Source organism: Equus quagga, chromosome 7 (genome assembly GCF_021613505.1).
Source record: "Equus quagga isolate Etosha38 chromosome 7, UCLA_HA_Equagga_1.0, whole genome shotgun sequence".
Classification (NCBI taxonomy): Eukaryota; Metazoa; Chordata; class Mammalia; order Perissodactyla; family Equidae; genus Equus; species Equus quagga.
In genome coordinates, this window is record NC_060273.1 from 127098778 (window position 1) to 127110549 (window position 11772).

An 11772-nucleotide genomic window follows, 5' to 3' on the forward strand; every position below is an offset into this window, starting at 1 on the left:
CTTCTAGTTGTGGCATGTGGGACGCCACCTCAGCATAGCTTGATGAGCGGTACCATGTCCATGCCCAGGATTCGAACTGGAGAAACCCTGGGGCGCCGAAGCAGAGCATGTGACCTTAACCACTTGGCCACGGGGCCGGCCCCTAAAAGAATACATTTTCAATAGTACCTCAAGAAAGGAAATATTTAGGTATAAATCTAACAAAATATACACAGGACCTATATGTGGAAAACTACAAAATTCTGATGAAAAAAATCAAAGATCTAAATAAATGGAGATATATTCCATGTTCATGGATAGGCACACTCAATATTGTTAAGATGTCAATTCTTCCCAACCTTATCTCTAGATTTAATGCAATTCCAATCAAAATCGCAGCAAACTATTTTGTAGGACTCAGGAAACTGATTCTAAAGTGTATATGGAAAAGCAAAGGACCTAAAACAGCCAATAGGGTACTGAAAAACAAGAACAAATTTAGAGGATTCACATTCTCTGATTTTAAGACTCACAACAGGGCTACAGTAGTCAAGGCAATGTAGTAGTACTGGCAAAAGAACAGACATACAGATCAACTGAACAGAACAGCAAGACTAGAAATAGACCCACACAAATACAGGCAACTTATCTTTGACAAAGGAGCAAAAGCAATTCAAAGGAGAAAGGACAGTGTTTTCAAGAAGTGTGCTGAGAAAACTGGACATCTCTATGCAAAAATATGAACCTAGATACAGACCTTACACCTTACATAAGAATGTATAAGATAACAGACCTAAACGTAAAATTCAATATCATAAAACTTCTCGAAGAAAACATAAGTGAAAATCTACATAACCTTGGGTTTAGTGATGAGTTTTTAAATACAACACCAACGGCATGATACATGAAAGAAAACAATTGATAAGTTGGACCTTATTAAAATTAAAAACATCTGCTCTGAAAAAGACACTGTTAAGAGAATGAGAAGACAAGCTACAGACTGGGAGATAATAATTGCCAAAACATATATCTGATAAAGGACTTGTATCCAAAATCTACAAAGAACTCTTAAAATTCAACAATTAGAAAACAAGGGGCCGGCCCTGTGGCAGAGAGATTAAGTTCACGTGCTCTGCTTCGGCAGCCCAGGGTTTCACAGGTTCTGATCCTGGGCGTGGACATGGCACCGCTCATTAGGACACACTGAGGTGGCGTCCCACATGCCACAACTACAAGAACCCACAACTAAAATATACAACTATGTACTGGGGGTATTTGGGGAGAAAAAATAGAAAAAAAAAAGAAGATGATTAGCAACAGCTGTTAGCGCAGGTGCCAATTAAAAAAAAAAATCCAATTCTAAAAACGGGCAAAAGTTCTGAACAGATACAATAAGACGACACAGAGTTAGCAAATAGGCATATGATAAAATGCTCAACATCATTTGTCTTTAGGAACTGCAGATTAAAACAACGAGATACCATTTCACATCTATTACGTCTGTGATCCAAAAAATTGACAAAACCAAATGCTGCGAGGATGCTAAATAGCAGGAACTCTCATTTATTGCTGGTGGGAATGCAAAACGGTACAGCCACTTTGGAAGACAGTTTGGCAGTCTCTTACAAAACTAAACATAGTCTTACCATATGATCCAGTGATTATATTACTAGGTATTTACCCAAATGATTTAAAGATTTATGTCTACACAAGAACTTAGATATAAATGTTTACAGCAGCTTTATTCATAACTTCCAAAATCTGGAAGCCTCCAAGACATCTTTCAGTAAGCGAATGGATAAATAAACTGTGGTACATCCATGCAACGGAACATTATTTAGTGAAATAAAGAAATGAGCTATCAAGCCACAAAAAGATATAGACGAATCTTAAATGCATACTGCTAAGTGAAAGAAGTCAGTCTAAAAAAATCTACATACTGTATGATTCTAACTATATGACATTCTGGAAAAGGTAAAACTTCAGAGACAGTAAACACATCAATGTCAGTGGTTTCGGTGGGGGAGGGTTAAACAGGTAAAGCACAGTGAATTTTTTAGGGTGCTGAAACTATTCTGTATGATACTATAATGCTGAATACAAGATTAAGCATTTGTCAGTACCCACAGAACTTTACAGCACAAAGAATAAACCTCAATGCATGCAAATTTAAAAAAATTACTTAGAAGGTTGGGGGATCTCAGAATGGAATGCAGAATGTGACAAAAAAGACTAAATGTATTACAAAAGTATAAAATAACACTACTGAAGGAGGTGGAGAAATAAAGTGCTACCTTTGGAAATGAGTGGAGTCTGTAAGAGTAAAGGCAAAAAGAACACAAGCTTTTTCTCTAGTTGATAAAGTTGTTTCCCACGGGGGTATGGGTTAACAATCCCAGACCATCATACACATACACTGGAATTGACATTAAGTAAACGTATGGCTGATATGGGAGCCAGATTTCTCACTGTTGGAGGGGAAGGATAGAGGTAGGAAGGGTAGGAAGCTAGAACGATCTATGTGGTAATGGATTTGAGTTGGAGACAGTATAAACTCATGTTTAGCTTAAAATGGGCACAGATGGTCACACATCTGTGCAAATTTATCTGAAATATTTATAGATGTTAGCATAAACACATATATCTCTTGCTCTGTCAAGCTGAGAGGGCCTAGAAGCAAGGAATCCCAGTGGCAACAAGCACACTTTAGCATCCAGATCTTGGTTTCTCCAAAAATAGGAACCAAGGCTCCTTGGAGAAATGGCTGATTCTGAGATTAGGGCAGGAGAAATATATAAGCTCCAAGATGAACATGGAGCCTCTTGTAATGCCAGAAAGTAAGAAAGTGCGCACGCACACACACACACACGATGAAGGAGATATGTCAAAGGGATACACGAACCAACTGAAAGAGCTCCCAAAGATCAAGCTGCAACAATTTGAACAATAAAATAAAGTAATACTGGATTATAACCCAAAACATAAAAAATCTGAGTTCCTACTGAGACAAATAAGTGATTAAATAAATAGAGAACAAGACAAATCTCCTATGCAGAAAATTCCAAATAATTTATTTAGATACTTTGCTCTCAAGGAAGTGGAAGATAACTCTCCACTTCTTAAGTGTGTGCTGCACATAGTGATTTTCCTCTAAAGAGTACAGTATGGAAAGGGAGAAAAAGGAAAATAACTTCACAGTGGAAACCTGACAAACACTACCTCAAGCCAGGGGATCAAGGTTAACATCAACAGTGGTAAGTCATGTTGATAGTACGTAGCCTTGATAAGCTGTGATGAGAATGGCACTTTATCTCTGTTGTCTTCCTCCCAAAACACATTATTACCCCAATCTAATCATGAGAAAAACATCAACAAATCCCAATTCACATTCTACAAAATAGGTGACCAGTAATCTTCAAAACTGTCAAGAGGATCAAAAACAAAGAACGTCTGAGAAACTGTCACAAGCAAGAGAAGAGTGAGGAGAAAAGACTACTCAGTATAATGTGATATCCTGGATGGGAGAGTAGAACAGAAAAAGCATCTTAGGGAAAAACTGAGGAAATATGAATACAGTATGGACTTTAGTCAATAATAATGTATCAATATTGGTTCATGAACTGTGACAAATGTACCATATTAATGTAAGATGTAATAATAGGGAAACTGTGTGTGGGGTATATGGGAATGCCCTGTACTATCTTCGCAATAATTCTGTAAATCTAAAACTGTTTTAAAAAAGATTTTAAAAAATGAAATCAAGGCATTGGAAAATAAACCTGAGAAAATATCCTAGAAAGTAGAACAAAAAGAAAGGGAAAGGAAAACAGGAGAAAAGATTAGAAAACTAGAGAGTCAATCTAATGAGGTCCAATACTCAAATAACAAGAAGTCCAGAAAGAGTGAGCAGGGGGAAAGAAGGAAGACGTTGTCAAATAAAATACCTTAGAACTGAAGGATACGGTCTCCAAGTGGAAAGGGCCCATTTAGGGCCCAACAGAATGAATGAAAAACTCTTACCAAGCCACATCACTGTGAATTTCAGAATACCTGAGTGGTTTAAGGGAACATCGCCCCATTTCAGATTGCAATCCACATACCCCATCCTTCCTTCCCCCAACACTCCTGACCTCTCCATCCCACCCTGCTCTCCTTTTTCTCTTTTCTAAAGCATTTATTTACTTGAAGACCCTCTAACATTTTGTATAATGTATTTATTACATTTGTTGTTTACCATCTGGAACAACTCTCTCCAACAAATTGAAGCTCCAGGAGGAAAGGGATCTTGAAATTTTGTTCACCCATATATTCAAAGTATCTTGGCCAGTGCCTGCCACATAAAACATGCTTAATACATATTTTGTGAATAAATATAAAAGTTTCTGGAGAACTAACAGATCACATACAAAGGACTGATTATCAAATTTAGTATAGACTTTTCAATAGCAACACTAGAAGCAAGAAAACAATGGAACCATACCTCGAAAATTCTAAAAGTAAATTATTTACAACCTATAATTCCATACTCAGTTAAGCTGACAATCAAGCGTGAGAGTAGAACAAAAAAACATGTTTAGACATGAAGAACCCCCAAATTTGCCTCCCATTCAGTCTTTCTCAGGAAGCTATTAGATGTATTCTACCAACATGAGGGAGACACCAAGAAAAAAGGAAGACCTGAAATCCTGGAAACAGGCTATCCAACACAGGGGAGAGACAAATGGAATTCACAGATGATGGTGAAATGACACTCCAGGAAGACAGCTCGTAGGGTGACAAACCATTACAGGAAAGATATTGCAAGACAAACACATTATCTGACGGGTTTCAACCTACCAAAAGGAGATTTGCATATCTTGTCTGAAGGGTTGTTAATAAATAAAAGATATATTAGGGCCGGCTTGGTGGCGCAGCAGTTAAGTGCACACGTTCTGCTTCGGCAGCCCAGGGTTCACCAGTTTGGATCCCGGGTGCGGACATGTCACCGCTTGCCAAGCTATGTTGTAGTAGGCATCTCACATATAAAGTAGAGGAAGATGGGCACGGATATTAGCTCAAGGCCAGTCTTCCTCAGCAAAAAGAGGAGGATTGGCAGCAGATATTAGCTCAGGGGTCATCTTCCTCAAAAAAAAAAATAAAGGATATATTAAAAAGATATAAAACATACATTTATAAAGATATAAGAAAGAAAGATAGGGGCTGGCCTGGTGGCCGACTGGTTACGCTCGCTTGCTCTGCTTTGGCAGCCCAGGGTTTCGCCGGTTTGGATCCTGGGCATGGACACGGCACCGTTCATTAGGCTATGCTGAGGCGGCATCCCACACGCCACAACTAGAAGGACCCACAACTAAAAATATACAACTATGTACCAGGGGGGCTTTAGGAGAAAAAGGAAAAATAAAATCTTTAAAAAAAAAAAAAAAGATAGATAGATAAAAGAACTAAGATAAGCTTTAACCCTAGGACAAACAAAAAATTATATAAGAATGGAAATATCGCAATATCCTACCTGGCTCAGGTATACACAGAATTTACATAGTAAAATGATGTAAACAGTAATGAGTTAACTAAAAATTAACAAATAACTAATGTGCGAATATAGGGGAGGGGTGAAGAGCAGTCTTTAAAGGTGGAGGCTGGTGTAACAAATCTAAGCTCTCATCTTCTTTAATAGGAAATTGGCAAATAATATCTAAAACTGCGGTAGGATGGGGGTAGGGAGAGGAGATAGCTGTTTAAGTAAGCATGTTATTTAAAAACCTAGAGGTGAAAAAGTTGAACAGTCATTGACTCTGGAGCAGCTTTCTCAAGAAGGGTTCTGTGAGAGAATTAAGCCTTAATGCCCTAAGGCATCCACTTTATGTAATGAATTAACTTCTCTCCTATGCATCTAAAGTGTTACCAGATATAAACCATGCTCAGGGGAACTGAGAAAATAGTTAATCGAATTGGTTCCTGTTTTGTGCTTCCAATAAGGAATGCCAATTGGGAAAGGCTGCTTTGACGGAGTGGGATTCAGAGGAGGGAAGGACCAGGGCAGAGGACTGCTGTGTTTCCTTCTAAGTCTTGTAGTATTATTTGACTCTTTAAATTTTGTACAGGTATCCCTTTGATAAACATAAACATTATATTAAAAAAGTAAGAGCAAAAAGTAGTAATGGAATTTGAATACAGAACATACAAAAAAAACAAAGCACAGGAACTGAAAGGTCTAGAAATGGTTTCTCATTGGAAAAAGCCAGAGAATCTTTCTAAAAAATTGTGGAATTCATTAAATAATATTTATTTACAGGGTATCTCTATCTGTATAGCAATGTACTACTAAGCATTATGTTATCTGAGGAACCTAAAAAGATATATAAAAGGTAAAATAATTAAATAACATAATCCAAAAATTTGTAAAAGGTAGGACAATGCAAATACTGTGCATCAAAACCTTTTAACATGAAATCTTAAGCTGCACATAACATCCCATTTCAATTAACCAAGATGTACTTATTATGCCAGTAATCTACCAAGTATAGTAGAAGACACAAAAGATATATAAGATATATTCCCTATTGCAAAGAAGTTAATCTACATGTACACATGATAACCTCTTTTAGGTTATATTTTTACTCACTTGGCCATTTACGTACTCTTAGATCTACAAACAAATATCTGCAATATTTACAAAAAATAGTTTTGAAAAATTTCTTCATGATTTAAAAAAAAAAAACTGGCATGGGCCTGCCCAGTGGCGTAGCAGTTGAGTTCACGTGCTCCACTTTGGTGGCCTGGGATTCGACAGTTCGGATCCCAGGCGTGGACCTACGCACTGCTGTCAAGCCATGCCGTGGCAGGCATCCCACATATAAAGTAGAGGAAGATGGGCAGGGATGTTAGCTCAGGACCAATCTTCCTCAGCAAAAGGAGAAGGATTGGTGGCAAATGTTAGCTCAGGGCTAATCTTCCTCAAAAAAACAAACAAAAAAACCTGGCAGCAACATGGAAGATTAACCAGAAAATCAACAAAACCAACAGTAAGGAGACTCCTAAAGTGGTTAAGGTGAGAGATGATGAAGGCCTGAACTGAGACAGTGCAGGGCAGACGGAAAGCAAATCAATATAAAAACGGCTAAAGAATAAGAACTTCTGGAGAGTGAAAGCAAGGCAGAAAGCTAAGATTACTGCCAGGTTCCCATCATGGGTGAACTGGGTGGACAGTGGTACCACTGACCATGACAGGCCATACAAGGAGCAGCAGGACTGAGGGAAAACACGAGTTCATGTTTGGGCTGTTGTTTGAAGTACCTTGAGAACATCCTGGAGGAGATGTCCACTAGGCAGCTGAATATAAGGATCTGGAATGCAGGAGAGAAGTCTGAGAGAAAGATTGAGAATTGGCAGCACATGGCTGTTAATGGATGCGATCACCTAGGAAGAGAGTATAGAAGAGGACAAGAGCCTGACATCAGACAACCAAAGATCAGAATTAGTGCTCCTAAAGCCACTCGGGATCAAACTTTGCCCAGAGTTACATGCAGTTGTATAGAAAAATATCCAATAAATAATGTTAAAAGATAAACAAATTGTAAAACTGCATGCATAATACAAACCCATTTTTACAAATAAGTTGTAAAAAAAAAAAAAATAGTATTAGCAAAGGCATGAGAAAAAAACCATAGAGGAGCAAACACCAAACTGTTAATAATCGGGGTTGGCCCCGTGGCCCAGTGGTTAAGTTTGCGCGCTCTGCTGCAGGCGGCCCAGTGTTTCGTTGGTTCGAATCCTGGGCGCGGACATACTGCTCATCAAACCACGCTGAGGCGGCGTCCCACATGCCACAACTAGAAGGATATACAACTATGTACTGGGGGGCTTTGGGGAAAAAAAGGAAAAAAACAAAATCTTAAAAAAAAAAACTGTTAATAATGGTATCTGAGATTACGTGAGCCCTTCACATCTACATTGTGTCTCTACAGTATTTTACTTTTTATTTTTTTAATTAAAATGTACTACTTTTGTGGAGAGAAAAAAAGAAAGATAAATTTGTTCCTTTCCTAAAAAATTATAGCATGTATTCTTATAACATAAAAAAGATAAAAATCTGTTAGAAGAACATTTGGACACTGGACTGTAAATGGGCAAATACTATGAGCAGACAACCAGTATGATTATAAAAAAATGTTCAATGCACAATCTGCACAAAGTAACGTGAATTAGAACACACACCACTTGTTGCCTACTAAATCAGAACATAATTTTTTAATAATAAAAGTACTCGATGTTGGTAAGGGTGTGATAAAGAGCATCTCGGACACTTCTGACAGGAAGTAAACTGGTACACTCTCTCAGGAAAAAATGTGGCAATATATATCAATAGCTTCAAAAAGATTCCAAACATTTGATCTAACAATTCTCTTTTTAGAAATTTAAGAAAATAATCCAAAACACCTGAAAATATGCAAACTATTTTGCCAAATCATTAACTGAAATAATCTAAACACCAACATTAGGACACAGAGAAAATTATTTAGGCATCAAAAGGAATGTTTACGTCTATCAAAAAATATTTTTTTTTTAAGTACATACTCTGAACTAGTAATTCCACTTCTAGCGAAACACTAGCACTGGTACACAAGGACACATCACAAAGAACTTTCAGTGTTGTAATGTCTGTAACAGTGTAAAAACTGCAAAGAACCTAACAGCTCATCAATACAAGAAAGATTTACCAGCTTTCTCAAACTGTGTTCTGAGGACCCCTGGAAGACCCGAAAGAGGTTCTTACCACGTCTGTGAGGTCCTTCCTTTTCCAAATACCTATCTGTGCAAAGCTGGATTTTCTTAATATGCTTCAGCCTAAACAAAATAACACACAGCTTGAAGGGAGACGCAAATGAGAATCCAGCTGTCTTCTATAAAGACAGACGCTAAAGTGATCCGCCAAAATGTAAAACAATGCCACCCTTCTGGCTAAATTTTTAAAGAAAATGGTTATCTTTCAAAAATATTATTTAATTCAATATACGATGGGTTTATTTTTAATGAACAAATTAAAATTCTAAAATTTTCTGAGTTGTAATTTCTCAAAAGGTAAATATACTGCATTTGAAAACAAAAATTCTTTTAGTCTATTTTTAAGTGTGTAAAGGAACTCACTGGGTTAAATAAACTGTGATACTATCATATTATGTAACATGATTGGGGATGATAAATGAGAATTTAGCTTTATCTGTAATGTAACTTTCAAAAGATATTTTGCTCATGTATTGCCTATGTAATCAAAAATCAAAGTTATGTTTACGAAATTTTTCAAAAACATGGGAAAAGGCTTAAAATATAATTTCAAGCTACAAAAGCAGGCAATCCAACTGTACATAAAATCTTGTCATCTTAATTAAGAAAACGCCATGGAAAAAAAGACTCGGAGGTCAAAATATTAACCGTGGTTGATTATCTTTCAATGGGGGAATTACAGTTATTTTTCCTTATTCTTTATCATATTAAAAAATTTTTTTGATACGAAGCAGACAGTTTAATATCCAGGGGAGAAAAAAAAAGGAAGAAATCAGGTGAAAAATTATATATAATTCTACTGGGTCAAACTATTAAACTTCTGCCAATTCAAAAGACAACAGCTCAAAACAATAAATGAAGGAACCTAATTCGACCAACAAATTGCCTATTTTGTTAAGGGAAAATGATTAACTTATTCAAATTTCTGGGCTGGTTTCCATACGCGTCAAACAAACAAGAACCTCCCAGACTAGAATATAATAATTTGCAATCACGGTAGTACAAATAAGTTAATAGTAAAAAGTGAGGTCATCTTTTAGAATTTTGCAAAGGTACCTAAGAATAGGTAGCGGGAAGCAACGCTAGCGCATTTTCTGGTCTAAAACGATGAGAAAACGCATCGGTGCGAGAACGGGCTGAGCGACAGCGCGGGCGGCGAGGACACACGCGTCCGGCAGGCCGAGTCCCGTCGGCGCAGTGGCCACCCTCGGCAGGCGCGACAGTCCCCTCCCCGGGCGCGCCAGGCCGCCCCCTCCACCCGCCGCGGCCCGGGGGGCGCTCCCCCGGCGGCGCCGAGCACTCCGGGCGGCCCGAGGGGTGGGACCCGGCAAACAGCCGCCGAGATTGCCCTCCCCGCCCGGTCCGGCCCTCCTGGCCCTCCCGAGGGGACGCGGGGTTTGAGGGTCGTGATCCCCCGGCCAGCTCAGGGGGCTCGGGAAAGGCACGGGTCAGGGACCCCGGAGAAGGCGGAGGGCCAGACCCGGCGCCCAGGTCGGCTGGTCCGGCGCCGCCCCGCCCCCTCCGCGAGGGCAATAGGGCTGAGGAGAGGCCAGGTGCCTCTTACGGGGGGCTCTTACCTCCCCGCACCCCTGCGAAGCTCTCTGGGCACTCGACGCGACGACGCGCTGAAGAGCGACGAGCGACCCCAGCCGGGAGTCCCGGGAGTGCGCGACGGCGGCTCCGGGTTTGTTTTGCCCCCGGCCCTGGGGCGAGCCGACGGCGCAGGCGCACAGGAGGCTTTCCTTCGGCGCACACGCCCCCTCCCTCCGCGTTCGCGGCCTCCCAGTCCCGAGGCGCCTGCGCGCAGCGAAGCCGGGTCTGAGCCGGGGCCGCCGCGCTTCTCTCCGGAAGTGCCTGAGAAGGGTCTGCGTTGACGGGGAAGCCCGAATTCGGCCTTAGATCGGACTCGGTTTCCCGCTAGACGCCCTGGAGCTGCGGCGGCGTCCGGCTTCCGTTGCCCTTCGCTGACCTAGACGCATCTCCCCCCGCCCCAGCTGCCTGCGCCCGCGGAGCCGGTGGGGCTCCGGCTTGTACCGGACACACCCGCCTGCCTGCTGGGCAGCTGACCCGGCCTGCTCCTCGCCTGCTGCCCTCCCCGAAAACCTTTTACTTTCGACTGGTTATGCAACCCGTCTCTCTCCCCCGGCAGCAACCAAAAGGCTCCCAACCCGTCCCCGAGCTTCAAGGCCTCCAGCTGCCTGGCCATTCCCAACCGCGGGCCCCTTCCCTCCCGTGCTTCAGTTCTGCTTTTCTAAACTGGTCGCAGGGACAGCTGCTGCCTCTGTCTGCAAACAAGAGCCAGCTGATCTGAGGGAGAAATAAAATGTCCCTCATGTGATGGCTGTTTGTGCTTGTTGAACTTTGCTATTTTTACCACAAGTTTCCTATAACGTTAAAGGAGGGAAGAAGAGACGTGAGAGTGGGATCAGCGTATCATGACAGACTAGGGGGAAGAATCCATCGGTTGCCGAAGGTTTTACCAGCTCAAAATTCATGCTGGTCTTTGGAAACTTTCAAGAGTTATAATATCTCAGGAGTAGTTTAGTCACGTGATTTGTGGTGAAAGATTTGAGAAGCAGTATTCAAATCCTAAATCCGCGATTTAAAACTAGTTTGTGCTCTTTCAAAGATTTTTAGTCTTGGTTTTCTTTGTCTAATCTTGATTTTTTAGAACTCTGAAATGGAAGTGTGTGGTTTTAGGGGAAAAGTGAAACTTCCTGTTTGCTTAAAATAATTTATTGAACATCTACGTGACAAACATTAGATGCTTTGCTTACGTTATCTCGTGTAATCCTAAGTAAGAATAATTCTACAAAGTGCTGTATGCATGTTCTCTACTATGTGTTAGGCGTTCTCAGGTAAAAAAAAAAAAAAAAGCCTTATGCCTTTATGGAACCACAGTCTAATAGTGGAGACATGTAAACAAGAGTATACTTGGGATAGAAGTATTTTTATGGTATATTGGGAGGACAAAGAGTAGAAATAGACAACTTTAAGACCTTAAATAGATAG

The 11772-nt window shown here is 40.4% G+C and overlaps 1 protein-coding gene across 4 annotated transcripts in view; it reads right to left on the reverse strand.

Moving 5' to 3' along the window:
* ZFYVE16 (zinc finger FYVE-type containing 16) overlaps positions 1-10998 on the reverse strand; it is a 55030-nt gene extending 44032 nt beyond the window's left edge. The window contains exons 1-2 of one of the 4 annotated variants that reach the window (XM_046666545.1): positions 10338-10896; positions 7273-7395 (exon numbers count right to left, since the gene is read on the reverse strand). The gene's annotated coding sequence lies outside the window, so the exon portion shown is untranslated. The other 3 variants (XM_046666546.1, XM_046666544.1, XM_046666548.1) reach the window with 3 other exon arrangements.
* Between the last annotated feature and the right edge of the window lie 774 nt (positions 10999-11772).